Here is a 19184-nt window from a genome sequence, read left to right as displayed (position 1 = left end):
ACCACGCTGGGGATTCCCGGTACAGAGACCACGCTGCGGATTCCCGGTACAGAGACCACGCTGGGGATTCCCGGTACAGAGACCACGCTGCGGATTCCCGGTACAGAGACCACGCTGCGGATTCCCGGTACAGAGACCACGCTGCGGATTCCCGGTAAAGAGACCACACTGCGGATTCCTGGTGGAGGGAGAGGAGCATAAATGTCACATAAATGAATTCCATATTACAGGTTGTACCATTTTTTATTTTCGAAAAATTTGTTTTAGTAAATAATATACAGTTAGATGATGAATGTCCATCGCAGGGAAAAGCCAGCCAATAGGAGCTCTTTCATACTAGCTTTTGGTCTCTTTTCACTCGGAAGACTGAAGACCTTTTGTGGTGAAGAGAACGGGCGAGAACGGTAACGTAGTGTTACTGAACCCACAACAGGACAATCAGTCTGTAGAGGCAGTAAGGCATGCTTGTTATACTCACTGTGGAACCTAAGGGGTTAATCCTCCGCATTGTGTAAAAAATCACAATCCTGTCTTCTCTGATCCTCCCCTTCTACTGTCCCCAATCCATCAGCTGATAGTACAGAGCCTTAGGAGTTGCTCTGCACATGCTCACTTTGATGTTTATTGCTAGAGGTTTGTTTTTTTTTCTTGGGAGAATGCATATGATCAGCACAGGGCCACTCAGCACTGTTCAGACAGAAGTCAAGGGTGCTGCATCCTCCTAGAGCAAAATGAAAACTCCTACAAGCTTTAAGCTGGACACTGATAGAAGTAACGAGACTGCTATATACTGCTGATGAGAAAAGGGATTTAGCAGTTTATATTTACTAAAATAATTGCACTTCTATGTTCTGTGTACTGTGGGAGACCAGATATAGTGAATGCGGGGTCCAGGGGGAGCGGATATAGTGAATGCGGGGTCCGGGGAGAGTGGATATAGTGAATGCGGGGTCCAGGGAGACCAGATATAGTGAATGCGGGGTCCAGGGGGAGCGGATATAGTGAATGCGGGGTCCGGGGAGAGTGGATATAGTGAATGCGGGGTCTGGGGAGACCAGATATAGTGAATGCGGGGTCCGGGGAGAGCGGATATAGTGAATGCGGGGTCCGGGGAGAGCGGATATAGTGAATGCGGGGTCCGGGGAGAGCGGATATAGTGAATGCAGGGGTCCGGGGAGGGCGGATATAGTGAATGCGGGGTCCGGGGAGGGCAGATATAGTGAATGCGGTGCCCGGGGAGAGCGGATCTAGTGAATGCGGGGTCCGGGGAGAGCGGATCTAGTGAATGCGGGGTCCGGGGAGAGCGGATCTAGTGAATGCGGGGTCTGGGGAGAGCGGATATACTGAATGCGGGACCCGGGGAGAGCGGATATAGTGAATGCGGGGTCCGGGGAGAGCGGATATAGTGAATGCGGGTTTTATACAAAAAAACTTATTCCAGCGCCAAAACTTTCAAAATAACACTCTAAAACTGCTGCTGTGCAAATCGTGAAAACAAAAACAATATAAATATAAATGAACAGCGCAAAATTAGATTATTAATCACTCATAAAATAAATAAAATAGGTGCATAAATTAATAGTGCTTATCCTTACTCTTAAACAAAACACCCAAAAGTCCATGTGCTGAAATATTTATAGTGAATGAGGGGTCCGGGGAGAGCGGATATAGTGAATGCGGGGTCCGGGGAGAGCGGATATAGTGAATGCGGGGTCCGGGGAGAGCGGATATAGTGAATGCGGGGTCCGGGGAGAGCGGATATAGTGAATGCGGGGTCCGGGGAGAGCGGATATAGTGAATGCGGGGTCCGGGGAGAGCGGATATAGCGAATGCGGGGTCCGGGGAGAGCGGATATAGTGAATGCGGGGTCCGGGGAGAGCGGATATAGTGAATGCGGGGTCCGGGGAGAGCTGACATAGTGAATGCGGGGTCCGGGAAGAGCGGACATAGTGAATGCGGGGTCCGGGGAGAGCGGATATAGTAAATTCGGGGTCCGGGGAGAGCGGATATAGTGAATGCGGGGTCCGGGGAGAGGGAATATAGTGAATGGGGGGTCCGGGGAGAGCGGATATAGTGAATGCGGGGTCCGGGGAGAGCGGATATAGTGAATGCGGGGTCCGGGGAGAGGGGATATAGTGAATGGGGGGTCCAGGGAGAGCGGATATAGTGAATGCGGGGTCCGGGGAGAGCGGATATGGTGAATGCGAGGTCCGGGAAAGTGGATATAGTGAATGCGGGGTCCGGGGAGAGCGGATATAGTGAATGCGGGGTCCGGGGAGAGCGGATATAGTGAATGCGGGGTCCGGGGAGAGCGGATATAGTGAATGCGGGGTCCGGGGAGAGCGGATATAGTGAATGCGGGGTCCGGGGAGAGCGGATATAGTGAATGCGGGGTCCGGGGAGAGCGGATATAGTGAATGCGGGGTCCGGGGAGAGCGGATATAGTGAATGCGGGGTCTGGGGAGAGCGGATATAGTGAATGCGGGGTCCGGGAAAGTGGATATAGTGAATGAGGGGTCCGGGGAGAGCAGATATAGTGAATGCGGGGTCCGGGGAGAGAGGATATAGTGAATGCGGGGTCCGGGGAGAGAGGATATAGTGAATGCGGGGTCCGGGGAGAGAGGATATAGTGAATGCGGGGTCCGGGGAGAGCGGATATAGTGAATGCGGGGTCCGGGAAAGTGGATATAGTGAATGCGGAGTCCCGGGTTTAGTAACACTTTAAAGTGGTAATAAACTCTTTAAAAAAATAAACATTTCTTGCTGCAAGGGAATATCATAGTGTGTTGTATGTATCATATAATAGCACAATAGCAAAGAAAAGTCAGCCAAGCTCTGTGCTATGTGGGAGAAGTAGGAGTGGAAAGCCGGTGATCAGGTTGGAACATTCACTTCAAGGTATATAGTGATTTAGCCGCAGCTCGGTCTCCTCTTCATAGAATCTTTATTGGCACACAACAGAAAATATATAATCCATAAAAGCTAACGTGTTTTGTCTGAAGCCTTCCTCATAGCATTCCTGAGGTTATGAGGAAGGCTTTGGCCGAAACGCGTTAGTTTTATGAATTGTATATTTTCTGTTGTGTGCCAATAAAGATTCTTTGAAGAGGAGACCGAGCTGCTGGTTATATTACTATATGCTATAAAAGACTTACCGTAGAATGAAGCCCTCCATCTGCGCGCCATCACCGCCTTCCTTCTGGGTTCGCGGGCTGCAGCTGCTTGAATGGCCAAGCCGCCGATGACATCACGGGAGTCATTCTTCCCACTGACCACCAATGTAAGGGACATTCTTCCCACTGACCCCCAATGTAAGGGACATTCTTCCCACCGACTACCAATGTAAGGGACATTCTTCCCACTGACCCCCAATGTAAGGGACATTCTTCCCACCGACTACCAATGTAAGGGACATTCTTCCCACTGACCCCCAATGTAAGGGGCATTCTTCCCACCGACCACCAATGTAAGGGACATTCTTCCCACTGACCCCCAATGTAAGGGACATTCTTCCCACTGATCACCAATGTAAGGGACAGTCTTCCCACTGACCACCAATGTAAGGGACATTCTTCCCACTGACCACCAATGTAAGGGACATTCTTCCCACCGACCCCCAATGTAAGGAGCGTTCTTCCCACTGACCCCCAATGTAAGAGGCATTCTTCCCACTGACCACCAATGTAAGGGACATTCTTCTCTCTGACCCCCAATGTAAGGGACATTCTTCCCACCGACCCCCAATGTAAGGAGCATTCTTCCCACTGACCCCAATGTAAGGGACATTCTTCCCACCGACCCCCAATGTAAGGGACATTCTTCCCACTGACCCCCAATGTAAGGGACATTCTTCCCACTGACCCCCAATGTAAGGGACATTCTTCCCACTGACCACCAATGTAAGGGACATTCTTCCCACTGACCACCAATGTAAGGGACATTCTTCCCACTGATCACCAATGTAAGGGACATTCTTCCCACTGACCCCCAATGTAAGGGACATTCTTCCCACTGATCCCCAATGTAAGGGACATTCTTCCCACTGACCCCCAATGTAAGGAGCATTATTACCTCTGACTATCACACTGATGTACCATGAATTGTAGATAGTCATTTTTAGTAGGGGTTCCCTGAGAACGGAAAGTTAAGTCAAGGGTTCCTCTGCGTTGAAAAGGTTGAGAGAGGCTGGTTTAGGAGATATTTATTGTACCTACAGGATGCTTCATTATAGGATTACCTGTAGGTAAAAATGACAACATTGACTTTACTACCACTTTACCATACCATAGACAGTTCCTGCTGAACCGGCCTTAATTCGAACCATATATGGGCAGGCTGAATGCATCGATCAACTTTGGTACAACCAGCCTGCCGGATTGTACATGCGATTTACATGTGATTATAACAGCCATTGGCAATGGTCACTGTGTCTCCTGCCGGGAGAACAGGATGGCTCCTCAGGAGGAACCCCCTGTCAAGTCTCTTTGTGTTCATGGGGGGGATTGAGCGAATTTCTTTCAAGGGTTGAAGGAAAGAAATTGTCACCTTCTATGGCTTGTCATACAGTAGATATAGTGGCCCCCCCACCCTGCCCCCTTCTGCTCCCAAATACTTGGATTCGATATCTGATTAGTTTTCCCTGGAAGGGAATCCCCTCTGTTCACAGAGGCCCTGTCCTGGGTGGAGGCACTCCCAACTTTTTTTATCAATCCCACTCTTCCATTTAGCGAAGGTTCTGGGGAGAACCATTTCTCATAACCCCCCCCCCCCCCAAAAGAGGACTACTATAAGAAAACCTCAGTACATGCTGGAAGGAGAAGGCTGGCACATGCTCATACTAATATGCATGCTCATAATTCTGCGCAAAAGCTCAATACAAAACAGGCATGGTCACACTCGAGCAAACGTATTAGCGTGTGCAGAAAACATGCGCACATGTATGAGCACTGCCGCCAAATGACCTATTTAAGCTTCACTCTGACATGGATGGATTGCTGAGAGGTCTTCAGCTCGTTCCTGCTTTACCTGAGCCTTGACCTTCTATAACTGCTTACCTGTTCATGACCAACCTGTCCTTGGATTTCTGCCTGTCTACTGTGACCTTGGTTTGTATCCTGACTCTGCTCCTGTCCTGCGTTCCTGTACCTCCCTGCCCGGCTGTGTACCGATCCCGGCTTGTATCCTGACCCCGTCTCTGACTGATGTTCCTGTACCTCCCTGCCCGGCTGTGTATTGATCCCGGCTTGTATCCTGACCCCGTCTCTGACTGATGTTCCTGTACCTCGCTGCCTGGCTGTGTATTGATCCCGGCTTGTATCCTGACTCCGTCTCTGACTGATGTTCCTGCACCTCCCTGCCCCGCTGTGTACCGATCCCGGCTTGTATCCTGACTCCGTCTCTGACTGAGGTTCCTGCACCTCGCTGCCCGGCTGTGTACCGATCCCGGGTCGTATCCTGACTCCGTCTCTGACTGAGGTTCCTGCACCTCGCTGCCCGGCTGTGTACCGATCCCGGCTCGTATCCTGACTCCGTCTCTGACTGATGTTCCTGTACCTCGCTGCCCGGCTGTGTACCGATCCCGGCTTGTATCCTGACTCCGTCTCTGACTGACGTTCCTGTACCTCGCTGCCCGGCTGTGTACCGATCCCGGCTTGTATCCTGACTCCGTCTCTGACTGACGTTCCTGTACCTCGCTGCCCGGCTGTGTACCGATCCCGGCTTGTATCCTGACTCCGTCTCTGACTGACGTTCCTGTACCTCGCTGCCCGGCTGTGTACCGATCCCGGCTTGTATCCTGACTCCGTCTCTGACTGACGTTCCTGTACCTCGCTGCCCGGCTGTGTACTGATCCCGGCTTGTATCCTGACTCCGTCTCTGACTGATGTTCCTGTACCTCGCTGCCCCGCTGTGTAGTGATCCCGGCTTGTATCCTGACTCCGTCTCTGACTGATGTTCCTGTACCTCGCTGCCCGGCTGTGTACCGATCCCGGCTTGTATCCTGACTCCGTTTCTGACTGATGTCCCTGTACCTCGATGTCCAGCTGTTGATGACCTTTTGGGTTGTGTCCTGGCTACACTCCTGTCTGCCAAGTAAGTGTCACCGTGTTCCAGTTCCTGGTCCTCAGCTGGCACTACCTGCTACATGAACCCTCGTGATATTCTGAGTCTCCACAATCCTTGTCATCTCTACCAGGGGTGTTGGACAAGAGGTACAAGAGAAGCCCCCTCTCTGACTCGATCTCCACCAGGCACGTGACAGCTACATTGGTAAGACCAGTAACAACTCAGAGGTCAGTAGCAGTGGCACTAACCCAACAAAGAGTCTCAATGGAGCCCAGCTTACCACCTCCTACACGATTCATCCATGTGGACTGTTCCTTATTTCCTTGTGGTCTCCCGACACCTCTCTCTGCCTGCCATGGGTTTTGCTGATGACCTCCAGCATCACACACAGTCCCCCAATACATCCTCCTAGCTGGTGGGCATGGTCATAGTCCGGCAACCAATCACAGTTCTCTCCTCATCTCCAGTCATTTGATCCTGTCGGCGACAGTGCGAAACAGGAGAAGGATGGGGCTGTGCGACTCCAGTGCCTTTAAGCAGCTGCCAGCCAGTACACTTGAGAGGGTTTGGACCCCCGTATCCCTCCCTTTATTTATGCTCCTGCCATCTTCATAAAAAATAATCATTAGGGTGTTATCATTGAGAACATGTGGAATATATAGAAAACAATGGTAGTGTACAATTGTTAGAACAATTATACTTCCTCTCTTTTTGTGGTTGTAACTATACAATATGTTTGGTTTTTAAAGGTTTGTTAAACATATAAATAAGCCAAGAAAGTTTGGCTGGATACCGGGGACTTGGAACCATGCTTTAAATAGCTGAAGATATGGTTATATCAGGGGCGGACTGACCATTTGGAAACTCAGGCGTTTATGAGTTTGTGAAAAGAAAACAGGGGCCCCATGATCCCCTATTGCCCGGGGGGCCCCATGAGTTGACTGTCTGCCCCTGGGTTATATGGCTATGGTTACGGATTAAAAATGTGTCCTCAGCTTTTTATACTTTTTTATATTGTTTAAAAAGCTTTAAAAACATTATTTGCACTATCAGGGCCCCCTTCTCTCTCCACAAGAAACACTGGTGGGATGCGTGAAGGATTGGCAACTGACGATATTGTTTCAGGAGTATGGTGGAGTCAACGATCCTTTGCTGGATACAGGTGTGTGTCCTCCACCAAAAAAGTGCAATGGATCACTCACCAGATAGATAAATCCCAAAGTGTACAGAGGTTAATCGATGCTGATCAGTAGACCATCCACCTGTGATAAAACAGAAGGCTCCTCTTTTCCACCTGAATCCAGCAAAGGTTTGCCAACTCTATCTGAAGCAGCTCCAGAAGCTGCAAATCCTTTGTGTCCTACCAGCATTTCACATGGAGAAAGCAAAAAGGACTCCGGTAAGTTCAAAAACGATTTTAAAACTTTGTATAAAAGTATTAAAAGCTGACCAGCGATACACATGCATATTAGCAGGTAAGTATATGGTCCATGTCCTGAGACCCTGTCCTATGCATTGCGTTCTAGGGGCCCCTGATGGCATCCTTAGCATGATGGAGGTCAATGGAGACCAATGTTCCAGGACTCACTAGTGGACATCTGTAGATGTTTGGGTCTACACATCTGCTGAGTGATCCGTTACACTTGGTGAAATGGATGGAGGACTGGTGGAGAGCTTGGACCACCAAGATCTTCAGAGTAAAGAGGTATCAAATTTGTGGGGACTTACAGTTGCAAGAAAAAGTATGTGAACCCCTTGGGATTACGTGGAGTTTTGCATGAATTGGGCATAAAATGTGCTCTGAACGTCATCTAAGTCACAACAATAGAAGAACACAGTCTGCTGAACATAATACTTCACAAACATTAGATGTTGCCATGGTTTAATTGCACATAACATGTAAACATTCACAGTGCAGGGAGGAAAAAGTATGTGAGGCCCTAGCTGAATGACGTCTCCCAAAGCTAATTGGAGCCAGGAGTGAGCCAACCTTGACTCCAATCAGTGTGATGATATTGGATGTGTTGCTGACAGCTGTCCTGCCCTTAAAAAAAACACACCTGTTTTGCGTTAACTGGTTTCAAGAAGCACTGTCTGATGTGAACCATGCCTTGCAGAAAAGAGCTCTCAGAAGACCTACCATCAAGAATTGTTGACTTGCATGAAGCTGGAAAGGGTTACAAAAGTATCTCCAAAAGCCTTGATGTTCATGTGTCCACGGTAAGACAGACTGTCTACAAATGGAGAAAGTTTAGCACTGTTGCTACTCTCCCTAGGCGTGGCCATCCTGTAAAAATGACTGCAAGAGCCCAGCGCAGAATGCTGCATGAGGTAAAGAAGAATCCCAGAGTGTCAGCTAAAGACCTACAGAAATCTCTGGCACATGCTAACATTTTTGTTGACACATCTACAATAAGGAAAACATGAAACAAGAATGGAGTACATGGGAGGACACCACGGAGGAAGCCATTGCTGTCCAAAAAGAATATTGCAGCACGTTTGAAGTTTGCAAAAGAGCACCTGTATGTTCCACAGCACTACTGGCAGAATATACTGTGGACAGATGAAACCAAGATTGAGTTGTTTGGGAAGAACACACAACTCTATGTGTGGAGAAAAAAAGACACAGCACACCAACATCAAAACCTCATCCCCACTGTGAAACATGGCGGAGGGAGCATCATGGTTTGGGGCTGCTTTGCTGCCTCAGGGCCTGGACTGGATTGTTGTCATTGATGGGAAAATGAATTCCAGAGTTTATCAAGACATTTTGCAGGAAAACGTACGACCATCTGTCCGCCAACTGAAGCTCCGCAGAGGATGGGGGATGCAACAGGACAATGACCCAAAGCATACAAGTCATTCAACAAAACAATGGCTGCAACAGCACAGAATACGCCTTCTGGAGTGGCCCAGTCAGAGTCCTGACCTCAACCCCATTGAAATGCTGTGGCATGACCTTAAGAGAGCGATTCACACCAGACATCCCAAGAATATTGCTACACTGCAACAGTTTTGTGAAGAGGAGTGGTCCAAAATGACTCCAGATCGTTGTGCAGGTCTGATCTGCAACTACAGGAAACGTTTGGTTGAGGTTATTGCTGCCAAAGGAGGGTCAACCAGTTATTAAGTCCAAAGGTTCACATACTTTTTCCTCCCTGCACTGTGAATGTTTACATGTTATGTGCAATTAAACCATGGCAACATCTAATGTTTGTGTAGTATTATGTTCAGCAGACTGTGTTCTTCTATTGTTGTGACTTAGATGACAGAGCACATTTTATGCCCAATTCATGCAAAACTCCACGTAATCCCAAAGGGTTCACATACTTTTTCTTGCAACTGTATATCAGACTTTGTGTGTGCTGTAAATGTATTTTGTGTGATTATCATCTTTTTATGTTAGGAAATTTGTATGAAGCCTGAGGAGGGGATCTAAGGTACCCCAAAATTCTTGTATCTTGATGATGATGTTGGCCTATAATAGGTACGACTTCAGCTCTAAATTTTCCATATACACTCAACTTGTACATTCGAAGGTCTCCTACTTCTGTTTTCTTTAGTTTTTCTTTACTAGGATACACAAAGAAGCTGCAAAGGTAAGGCAGAGGATGTGTTCAAAGTTTCAGGATATGAACCTGTTAGAGAACCTTGAAGGTTGAAAACAAAATACTAAATGAGAACATGGATGACTATAAGGTCATGTTCTGGGGTGCAGCAACCTTTGTTGACCCTAAAGTATACTCTGCATTAAGGGAAAAAGCCTTCCATGTCCAGGATCCCCCCCCCAGCCCCCCTTTATAGTTACCTTAGCCCAATCTCGATCCAGTGCTGTGCATGAGAGTAGTGTCTCTCTTGGCTCTCTCCCTCCTCATAGGCTCGGGAGCCATTGGCTCCTGCTGCTGTCAATCACAGTCAGGAGGGAGCAGGGGGCATGGCCAAGCACTGTTGTCTATGTCAATGGGCTCAGGCAGAGGGGCTCAGGGACGAGCCTGCAGGAGCTTCCCAATGGGGGCACTTTCCAAAGAGGAGGAGCCTTGATTGCCGACGGGGGACCCCAAAAGAGAAGGATTGGAGCTGCTATGTGCAAAACCACTGCACACAGCAGGTAAATATAACATATGCATGAAAGTATAAAAAATACAGTGAGCGCTCCAATGGTCAGCAGCTGAACATTCAAGGAAAACACATAAAAGTCCCAAAAAATATATATATAAAGAAAATGCAGCGCTGTGTGATGTTACTATATTGCGGGCAGATATAAATAATAAATGAAACCAAAGCAAATGAATAAATAAATCAATAAATAAATAAATCACAGTCCAGTAATGGTGCTCGCTGATTCCCAGTGCAAAAGTTAGAAATGCGCACTAACCAGAAATGTATTAATAATACGCATGTGTATATGATATGGAGATTCCCCTCTCTTTTCTGGTCTGGTAATGGGCAGGAGCTGGAGATAGTGTCATGGAAATTTTGTATTATTGGTCGAACTTTAAATGTGTCATATATTCGTGTTATTCATATGTCTCTCGTGTGGCTTAATTAAAGCTCTGAAGGCTGCAATTGGGCCATGCGCATGTACAATGTATGTATTACAGTACTCAGCTTGGTAATGGATGAGATGGCAGATCTGCGCTTATAGACCGGCATGTATACCACCACGGCATTCCATGCGAATGCCGCTGTTAGTATCACGCGGGCCTGTATCCACATATCAGCAGCATGGTACCACGTGGGCTTCATAACGCAATGCGCAAGCGGTGTGAACTCCACGTGTAGGCTTATGCATATCTTACAACCCATTACTAATCTGAACTGTATCTCGGATGGATGTGTTTTAATAAAGATCGTATCGGGCCCATCCAGGTACAGACTGATATTTTTAGGGAGTGCTTGTGCAGAGAATTTTACATACCAATAGAAGCTAGTAGGACAGGAAATATGACCTCAGATGGCTCATAGGGGGGAAGGGGAGGAAGTCTGCTGACCTCAGAAGACTCATGGGGGAGGACCAGTGATAGATAATAGCAAAGGCTATGCTCCAATTGGAATGTATATCCTCTGTATAGGCAATCCCCATTGTATTGTTCGGTGGGAGGGATTGACTTTATTCATGTGGGGGGCATGTGTGTATTCTTAATAAAAACAGAGAGCTGAGCCTAAAGCCGGCCCTTATGTGAGTTGCAACCAGCCTTAGAGTGTCGTGTGATCATTCTAGGGTAACGGAGCTCCATCACCTACAAATAAACAGAACCAAAGTATTTGGATGGGCAGGAATCGTGTAGTTTGGCTGCAGTCGTGGTAAGCGAGATTCGCACAGCTTTATGGGGGATTTCTGCGCATCCAACTGCGAGTACTCACGGTAAGGAGAAATTCGTTAAAGCGAATTTCCAAGACAGTTTGGCGAGCCTGGTGGATACTAACGCGTATTCTTGCGTAGCTAACCTAGAATGAGGGGGGAATGGCCATCATGAACTAGCAAAAAGTATGCCGGCACATTTCAGGTCTCTCTGCCATTAAGAGGATCGCTTTTTGCGTGTTCGTGTGGCTGATTTCGCTCTCTGTTAGCTAACAAGAAATACCGCTTAACAAGGACCTCATTTTTTGTCCTAAACTCTTGATTTGTGGGTGAAAGACAAGGGTTTGTCTCTGCGGAACGCAGCAGAGGGGGGGGTTTTGGTTGGCTGGATTTGGTCAAGTTTAAAAAATCTTCCAACCAAAAATTAAACGGGTATATGTTTTAGTGGGTAAAAGTTGTTGCATAGTGTTAGGTAAGTATTTGCGGGTTGTAGGTACTGTGGTGATTGCTTTACCCCCCTCCACGTGAGGTAATTATTACAGTGCTGAAAGGCTTAGGTTAATTGTTAACTGTTGTAAGATCTGTGTTATGTGGTCTGTACAATGTTTTGTGGTACTACTGCTCCCAGCAAGCATGCAGCAGGGGGTCCTTTTTGTTACATGTGCATGTTAGTGTGATATGTTGGTGTTTTATGTCCGTTCTGTGATTGTGCCCAAATTGTGTTGTATGTGTGCTTCATATTGTTGTGTAATTGTCCAGTGTATGTTCTGTCCAAACGTCTGTTTTATGTAAGAGGCAATTTTGAGGCTAGAGGCTGCCGTGTGCTTCCCTGTGGGGGGCCATTCTAGCGTTACCATGTGCTTCCCTGTGGGGGGTCATTCTAGTATCTGCCATGTGCTCCTCTGTGGGGGGTCATTTTCTTGACTAAACCACATGGACTCCTTTTGTTTGGTGGCCATTTCGTTGGCTACCAAATGTGCAGTAATCTCTATGCAATGTGCATGAAGTTTCCTATATGCATTTGACCCATATTGTGTTTTTAATCCAAATTTTTTACAGTTTCATTTGTTTGCTTTTAGCTTTAAATTTGCGTATTGCCAGCCAATTTAAAGTGTATTAAGCGAGTTTTCCCTTCACGTGTTCCACATTTAATGAGCGCGGTGTAGTCTGGGTTTTTGCACATAGATTTCTTGTATAGTGATTATGTTTTTCTTGTGTTTTTCCTGTTAAAAGTAGTTCCTTATTGTAAAGCGGGTTTGTTTTAAGCTGCTGTGTCGCGTGTTTCACGTCCAGCAGACTTTTTGTGTAAACGGTTCTAGGTGGTTGCAGTAAAGATTGCGTGTATAACGTGGATCGTTTAGCGGTGCTGATAGGAGTGATTTTTGCGTCAGCAACAAGGTTACTTTTGGCGCAGTTTTTCGGTTTACCTCTGTGTAATTGTTTTACTGTGAAACGTCCCGTGTTTTTCATAAGGATCCACTTTGTCCTTTTTAACAGTTTTTCAGGTTGAAAAGAGTTTTTTTTTCTGTGTGTATTAGGAAAGTTTTTTTCTTTACACAAATTTCCTAAAGGTCAGTTAGCAGGTTTCTGCCCAACCAGTGACCCCTAAGTAACATCCAAGAACCCCTCTTTTTGTTTTGACTTGTGTTAGCTACTGTGTGCAGGGAGAGAAAAGCCACTTTCATCATTGTGCGGTGTGGCCTGCCAAACACAGTGGGTGATGAGAACCACATAAATTACGCTGTGCGAGTGGGCGGTCCAGGGAAGTCCTGGTCACCACAAACACTTCGGGTGGTCAGGATCACACAAATTGCGCTGTGGGAGTGGGAGGTGTGCTCTCAGTCTGACCGCCACTTGATGCGCTTCGGGTGATCGATAAGTATCACATAAATTACGCTGTGCTGGGAAAGTGGTGGAATCAGGCCTCTCGGTAGGATCCCACCGAGTGCTCCAGGGGGTAAACAGGTACCCGGACGCGGGATATATACCAGTGACTAGTCACGATGGGCAGTAGTCAGTCCATGAAGAGAGAGGGGGAACCAGCCCTCTTCAGGGTAAGGACAGCTGCACAACTGATGAAGGTGAGTTTGGGGGGGAAGTCTACAGAACCCCTCAAAAGGTGGAATAAATGGTCGAAGGGTACCAGATGGGAAATTCCCCGGGAAGGTACATTTGACGCATGGAGGTGGGAAAAATTCATCTCTGAATTTGGACCACGGATGCAGGCGTCAGAACTAGAGATCGCACAGCTATGGCTTCACAGGTCAATCCGATTAGGGAAGCAGGGCATACATAAACTGGTGTCTGTCCGGAAGAACCAGGTGATGTATACCTGGCCTCCAGAGGGAATAAAACAGGAGGATCCAGTGTCAGAGGTGGAAGAAGCTCTTTCAGGGCTGACTCTACTAAGGCAGGCAGGATCAGGGTCTGCTGGGGTCCCCCAACAACCAACAGTGGCTGAGATAAGTATAACTGCACCTGTCTCTTCTGTTAGTGACGTCACTCTTGACATACCTTCTGTGTCTTCTGTCTCTATGCCTCAGCCTCTGCCTCTACCTCTCCCTTCTCCCTGCTTCACCCCAGCTCCTTCTGTTTCCAACTATGAAGCCTACTCAACAACCGATTTGCAGACTATCTGTGAATCAAGGGGAATAGACACCCGGTTAAAAAACAGGGCGGATTGCATCAAAGCGCTACGAACCACTGATCAGACCCCTGCCCCCCAGCTATACCCTGATCTGAGGGACCTCAAACCTGAAGGTGCAGTAAGCGAGGTGGTTAATCTAAGCCCACCGATGATGCTGGGTCAGCCCTTGCACTCTTCCCGGACCGAGGCCTATCCAGTCAGGGTGCAGCAATTTGAAGGTCCTCCCAATGCACGGGGGGAACGGACTTTAGGGGAACGGGTAGTTTGGCATGTCCCCTTCACCCCGGCAGAGATCCGCACTATTCTGGCTGAGCTCCCGGACTATCGAGTCAATCCGAGAGGATTTGCTCGAATGTTTGGACAAAACCAGTTCAGCTATGGTATGAGCGGGTCAGATTGTGCACAGATCCTACGGGCAAAGGTGGGCATGGAAGTGGCCAGTACAGTGATTGCAGGGTGCTCTATAACCACGCATGAGGAGATGACTTCAGGGGGCAAAGAGTTCTGTACACAGCTAAAGGCAAAGCTTCCAGAAATGTATGGTGCTACCTCTACTACGGACATGATGAAGCTCACCCAGGGTCCTAATGAGGAAAGCGCCTGCTTCTGGCGCCGTCTCAAGCAGACGGCACTGGATGCGGATCTGGAAGTTGGACCTGATGCTCCAACTGAAGGGGTAAAGGTGACCGCGACGCACATTCTGTTGCGGGCCAAATTTTTGGAAGGCATCGATACTAAAATTCGGGAAAGGCTGGTTCTGGCCCGACCCGAATATAATGAGATGTCTATCCCTGCTATCCTTTCCACTCTTGCGGCAATAGAGAGGGAAATGGATAGAAGAAAACAAGACAAGGCCAAAGTTCTTATGTCCCAGACCCCACACGAAAAACCAAGGGATCTGGGTCACAGGAAGGATAGGCCCCCACCCAGGTGCTTCCAGTGCCACCAAACGGGGCACATGAGGAGGAGCTGTCCCCAATTACCTAAAGGTCGGTGGCAGTTCATTCCTGATGAGTCCTCCGCCCCTATGACCACCATGGTAAGTAACTCCTATGAATTCTCATAGGAAGTTGACAAATCGGTGTCGGCCCAGATCCATCTTTTTCTAGAGGAATTAAAATATCCCCTCCCTTGCCTCACTGACACCGGTGCAGCAAGAACGGTCCTGCGAAAACAGGACATCCAAGGCAAGGTACCCCTCTCAGGGGAAAGCCCTCCTAACCCCTACTAACCTCACTATCAAACGATGCACTATTCTTAACCCAGCTTCTCTTCTTCCTGTGTCGGAAGATGAGAAGGGGGGGAGGACAGCAATGACAGTGCTGAATTTTGCAACACGACTAACAATACTAACACCTCTTCTGCTAACATGTCTTCTTTGTCCACTACTAATCTCTCTTCCAAAGGACACGACTGCATTTCTTTGGTGGAACTGGAGTCAGCGGCGACACACCCCATATCACCCCGAGAGTAGCGGTAAGGTTGAACGTCTTCCAATACCCAAAAACCTTGGCCTGAGTGTCTCCCCATTGCCCCCTATTCCATCCGGAATGCCCCTCGGCAACCACATGGGCTGTCACCCTACGAGGTGTTGTTTGGGGGACCTCCCAAAACAGGGTTGTACTTTCCTCAACAGTTGTCGTCTTTGCATTCACAGCTTACAGGTTATGTGCAATCTCTGCAACGGGAGCTGCAGAAGATACACCATCGGGTTCGCGAATCGCTCCCCGATCCAAATACAATAACAGGTGTTCTTTCTATTGAGCCAGGTGATTGGGTCGTCCTAAAGAAACATCAAAGAACCGGACTCGAGCCACGGTTCACCGGACCATACCAAGTCCAGCTGACGACACCTACCTCACTCAAACTCGAGGGACGAGACAACTGGGTGCACGCAAGCCACTGCAAGAAGCTTTTCAGCTACACCAGAGAATGAGGGGTGTCATTTTCCTTTTTCTTTTTGTTTGTATGTCATACATGTGTGTGAACGGAGGAAAAGACGGCAGATACCCCAACCTTTTATTTAAAATGCACCTGCGTTTAGCCAGAACCGCCAACAAAACCAACTGTTGGGTATGCTCTAAGCCCCCACCCAGTCATCACATGTCCGCAATGGCCGCTGTTCATGCCCTATATGACATCCGCGTCGGCATGAAAAAGCAAGGGACCCCTGGTCAGCCCCCACGTAGACATTTGTCGGTAGAACTTAATGACACATTTTTAGCAGGTAACATCAGTTTCAGCACCAATATTAGCTCTAGCTCCTGTAGGGCCCTCACCAGTCCATTATGGGTAACTGGGCAGCTAGGCAGCCCTCAGGTGTGCTTTAACATCAGCTTTGGCACAGGTAACAAGTTTGTTGGGATTACCACCTGCGAGGGAGGTATAACTGTCAATCTGACTAACCAGACTTCCTTTCTGAGTAACCACACTGACCGACCAGACCACGTGTGTTGGAAGGACGGATGTGATGTGCAGACTGAGGGAGCAATCCCCCAGTCTGTGCAACTGTTGCTCAGTACCAGAGGCCGAACGAGGAACTCCTCCTGTTCTGCTCTGACAGGTCCATACTATTTTCTGTGTGGTTCGGCAGCCTATAGAACATTTCCCCAGAACGCGAAAGGTTCGTGTGCCCTCATAAAGCTAGTCCCCGCATCCTATGTAGTGATGGACCATGAAGAGTTGATGGTCCACAAGAAGGTAAGGATGGCAGGGAGAGTTCGCAGGGAGCTGTTCTCTGAGGGCGACCAGGCATGGGCTTGGTTCCCCTCATGGACAGGATGGGGAATAGAACTTATGAAGCGCCTGAACAATTTTTCTGTCATCGTGGATAGTATGTTTAACGAGACCGTAGAGGCTGTCAGAGAAATTGCCCAAGAACAACGGCAGATGGGAATTTTAGTGCTTCAGGAGAAGATGGCCCTCGATTATCTTTTAGCCGCCAAAGGGGGGTTCTGTGAGTTCATCGGAGAGGATTGTTGTACTTGGATAGAAGACACCGATGACAAGGTCCAGGCCCATATGGACAAAGTTAGTGAACTACAGGGAAAAGCTAGAGCTATAGCTAGTGAGGGTTGGAATCCGTTCAAGGGTTTGGGAGGATTGGGAGATTTCCTGTTCTCCATCGGATCTTGGTTGAAGGAAGTGGGAGTGTATATCCTGATGCTTCTCTTTTTCATCTGCCTTTTATATGGCGCGGTGAGATGTTCCTGTTGCCTCATCGACCGTGTAAGCCAAGCTCGGGCAGACGACCACATCTCCATGCCCGCTCCTGGGATCCCACTCCAACCACTGATCGGAGGAAGACCTCACCAACCATCCACCTTCTCTACAGATCACGTCCTGGCTTCCCTCTAATTTATCTCTCTGAAGACCACATTCTCCAAGACCTTCAAGCAAGCTTCAAGCCTCATCATTGTTTGTGTCTGCGATTTGGAAAACCGTCTGGGTCGAGACCAGCCTTGTGTGGCCCCGTCTGCAGGGGCAATTTGAGAATCTGTTGCTGGATCTCCCCAGACCACCGTGGGATCACAAGCTTTATTCATACCACAAGTCTGTTTGTGGTTTTTGCAAGAGCCTTCCTGTAGTGAAGGTTCCAACGCTCTTGAGGATCATCGCTTCAATCAAGCCTGTTTGCGTCGAGTCTGCGTCGGGTCTTGTTGTTTCAGGTACCCCGTGGAGCTTTATTCTCAGGGACAACTACAGGAACTCTTTGAAGTTTGAGACTACACCCATCAAGCTGAAGAAGATCAAGAAGGGACACGAGGAGAATATGATAAAACAGGAGGGAATGTCATGGAAATTTTGTATTATTGGTCGAACTTTAAATGTGTCATATATTCGTGTTATTCATATGTCTCTCGTGTGGCTTAATTAAAGCTCTGAAGGCTGCAATTGGGCCATGCGCATGTACAATGTATGTATTACAGTACTCAGCTTGGTAATGGATGAGATGGCAGATCTGCGCTTATAGACCGGCATGTATACCACCACGGCATTCCATGCGAATGCCGCTGTTAGTATCACGCGGGCCTGTATCCACATATCAGCAGCATGGTACCACGTGGGCTTCATAACGCAAGGCGCAAGCGGTGTGAACTCCACGTGTAGGCTTATGCATATCTTACAACCCATTACTAATCTGAACTGTATCTCGGATGGATGTGTTTTAATAAAGATCGTATCGGGCCCATCCAGGTACAGACTGATATTTTTAGGGAGTGCTTGTGCAGAGAATTTTACATACCAATAGAAGCTAGTAGGACAGGAAATATGACCTCAGATGGCTCATAGGGGGGAAGGGGAGGAAGTCTGCTGACCTCAGAAGACTCATGGGGGAGGACCAGTGATAGATAATAGCAAAGGCTATGCTCCAATTGGAATGTATATCCTCTGTATAGGCAATCCCCATTGTATTGTTCGGTGGGAGGGATTGACTTTATTCATGTGGGGGGCATGTGTGTATTCTTAATAAAAACAGAGAGCTGAGCCTAAAGCCGGCCCTTATGTGAGTTGCAACCAGCCTTAGAGTGTCGTGTGATCATTCCAGGGTAACGGAGCTCCATCACCCACAAATTCAACAGAACCAAAGTATTTGGATGGGCAGGAATCGTGTAGTTTGGCTGCAGTCGTGGTAAGCGAGATTCGCACAGCTTTATGGGGGATTTCTGCGCATCCAACTGCGAGTACTCACGGTAAGGAGAAATTCGTTAAAGCGAATTTCCAAGACAATAGTAGAGAAGAAGCGCCCTCGTGTGGCGAAATGGAGGTCCAGCAGGTCACAGAAATCCTTACAGAAGTGTGTGAAGTGGAAAATTCCTCCTCTCAAAGGCTGGTGCAGGGATCAATCTGGGTCTGCAGAAGCTGAAAAGGCTCATCGCAGAAGACACAGGATAGAACCCATAGTGTAGTAGGTTGATGAAAATGATTTTATTCAAGAAAAACAGGAGTGTTCAGAAAAAAACTCACAATGGTGCCAGGTTTAATCAAATAACTGACCCTTTAAGATTAAGGATGGCCGCCGGGCCTCCACGTGGCACCGGCGGCGTAGTGTCAATGGCGTCCTGGGCTCCACCGACCTGCTGGACCTCCATTTCACCACACGAGGGTGCTTCTTCTCTACTATCTCCAGCTCCTGCCCATTACCTGACCAGAAAAGAGAGGGGAATCTCC

The sequence above is a fragment of the Staurois parvus genome, unplaced genomic scaffold (genome assembly GCF_062004578.1).
Source record: "Staurois parvus isolate SC_StPar_1 unplaced genomic scaffold, SC_StPar_1.0 ptg001542l, whole genome shotgun sequence".
Taxonomy (NCBI): Eukaryota; Metazoa; Chordata; class Amphibia; order Anura; family Ranidae; genus Staurois; species Staurois parvus.
Note: the sequence above shows the minus strand (reverse complement) of the source record.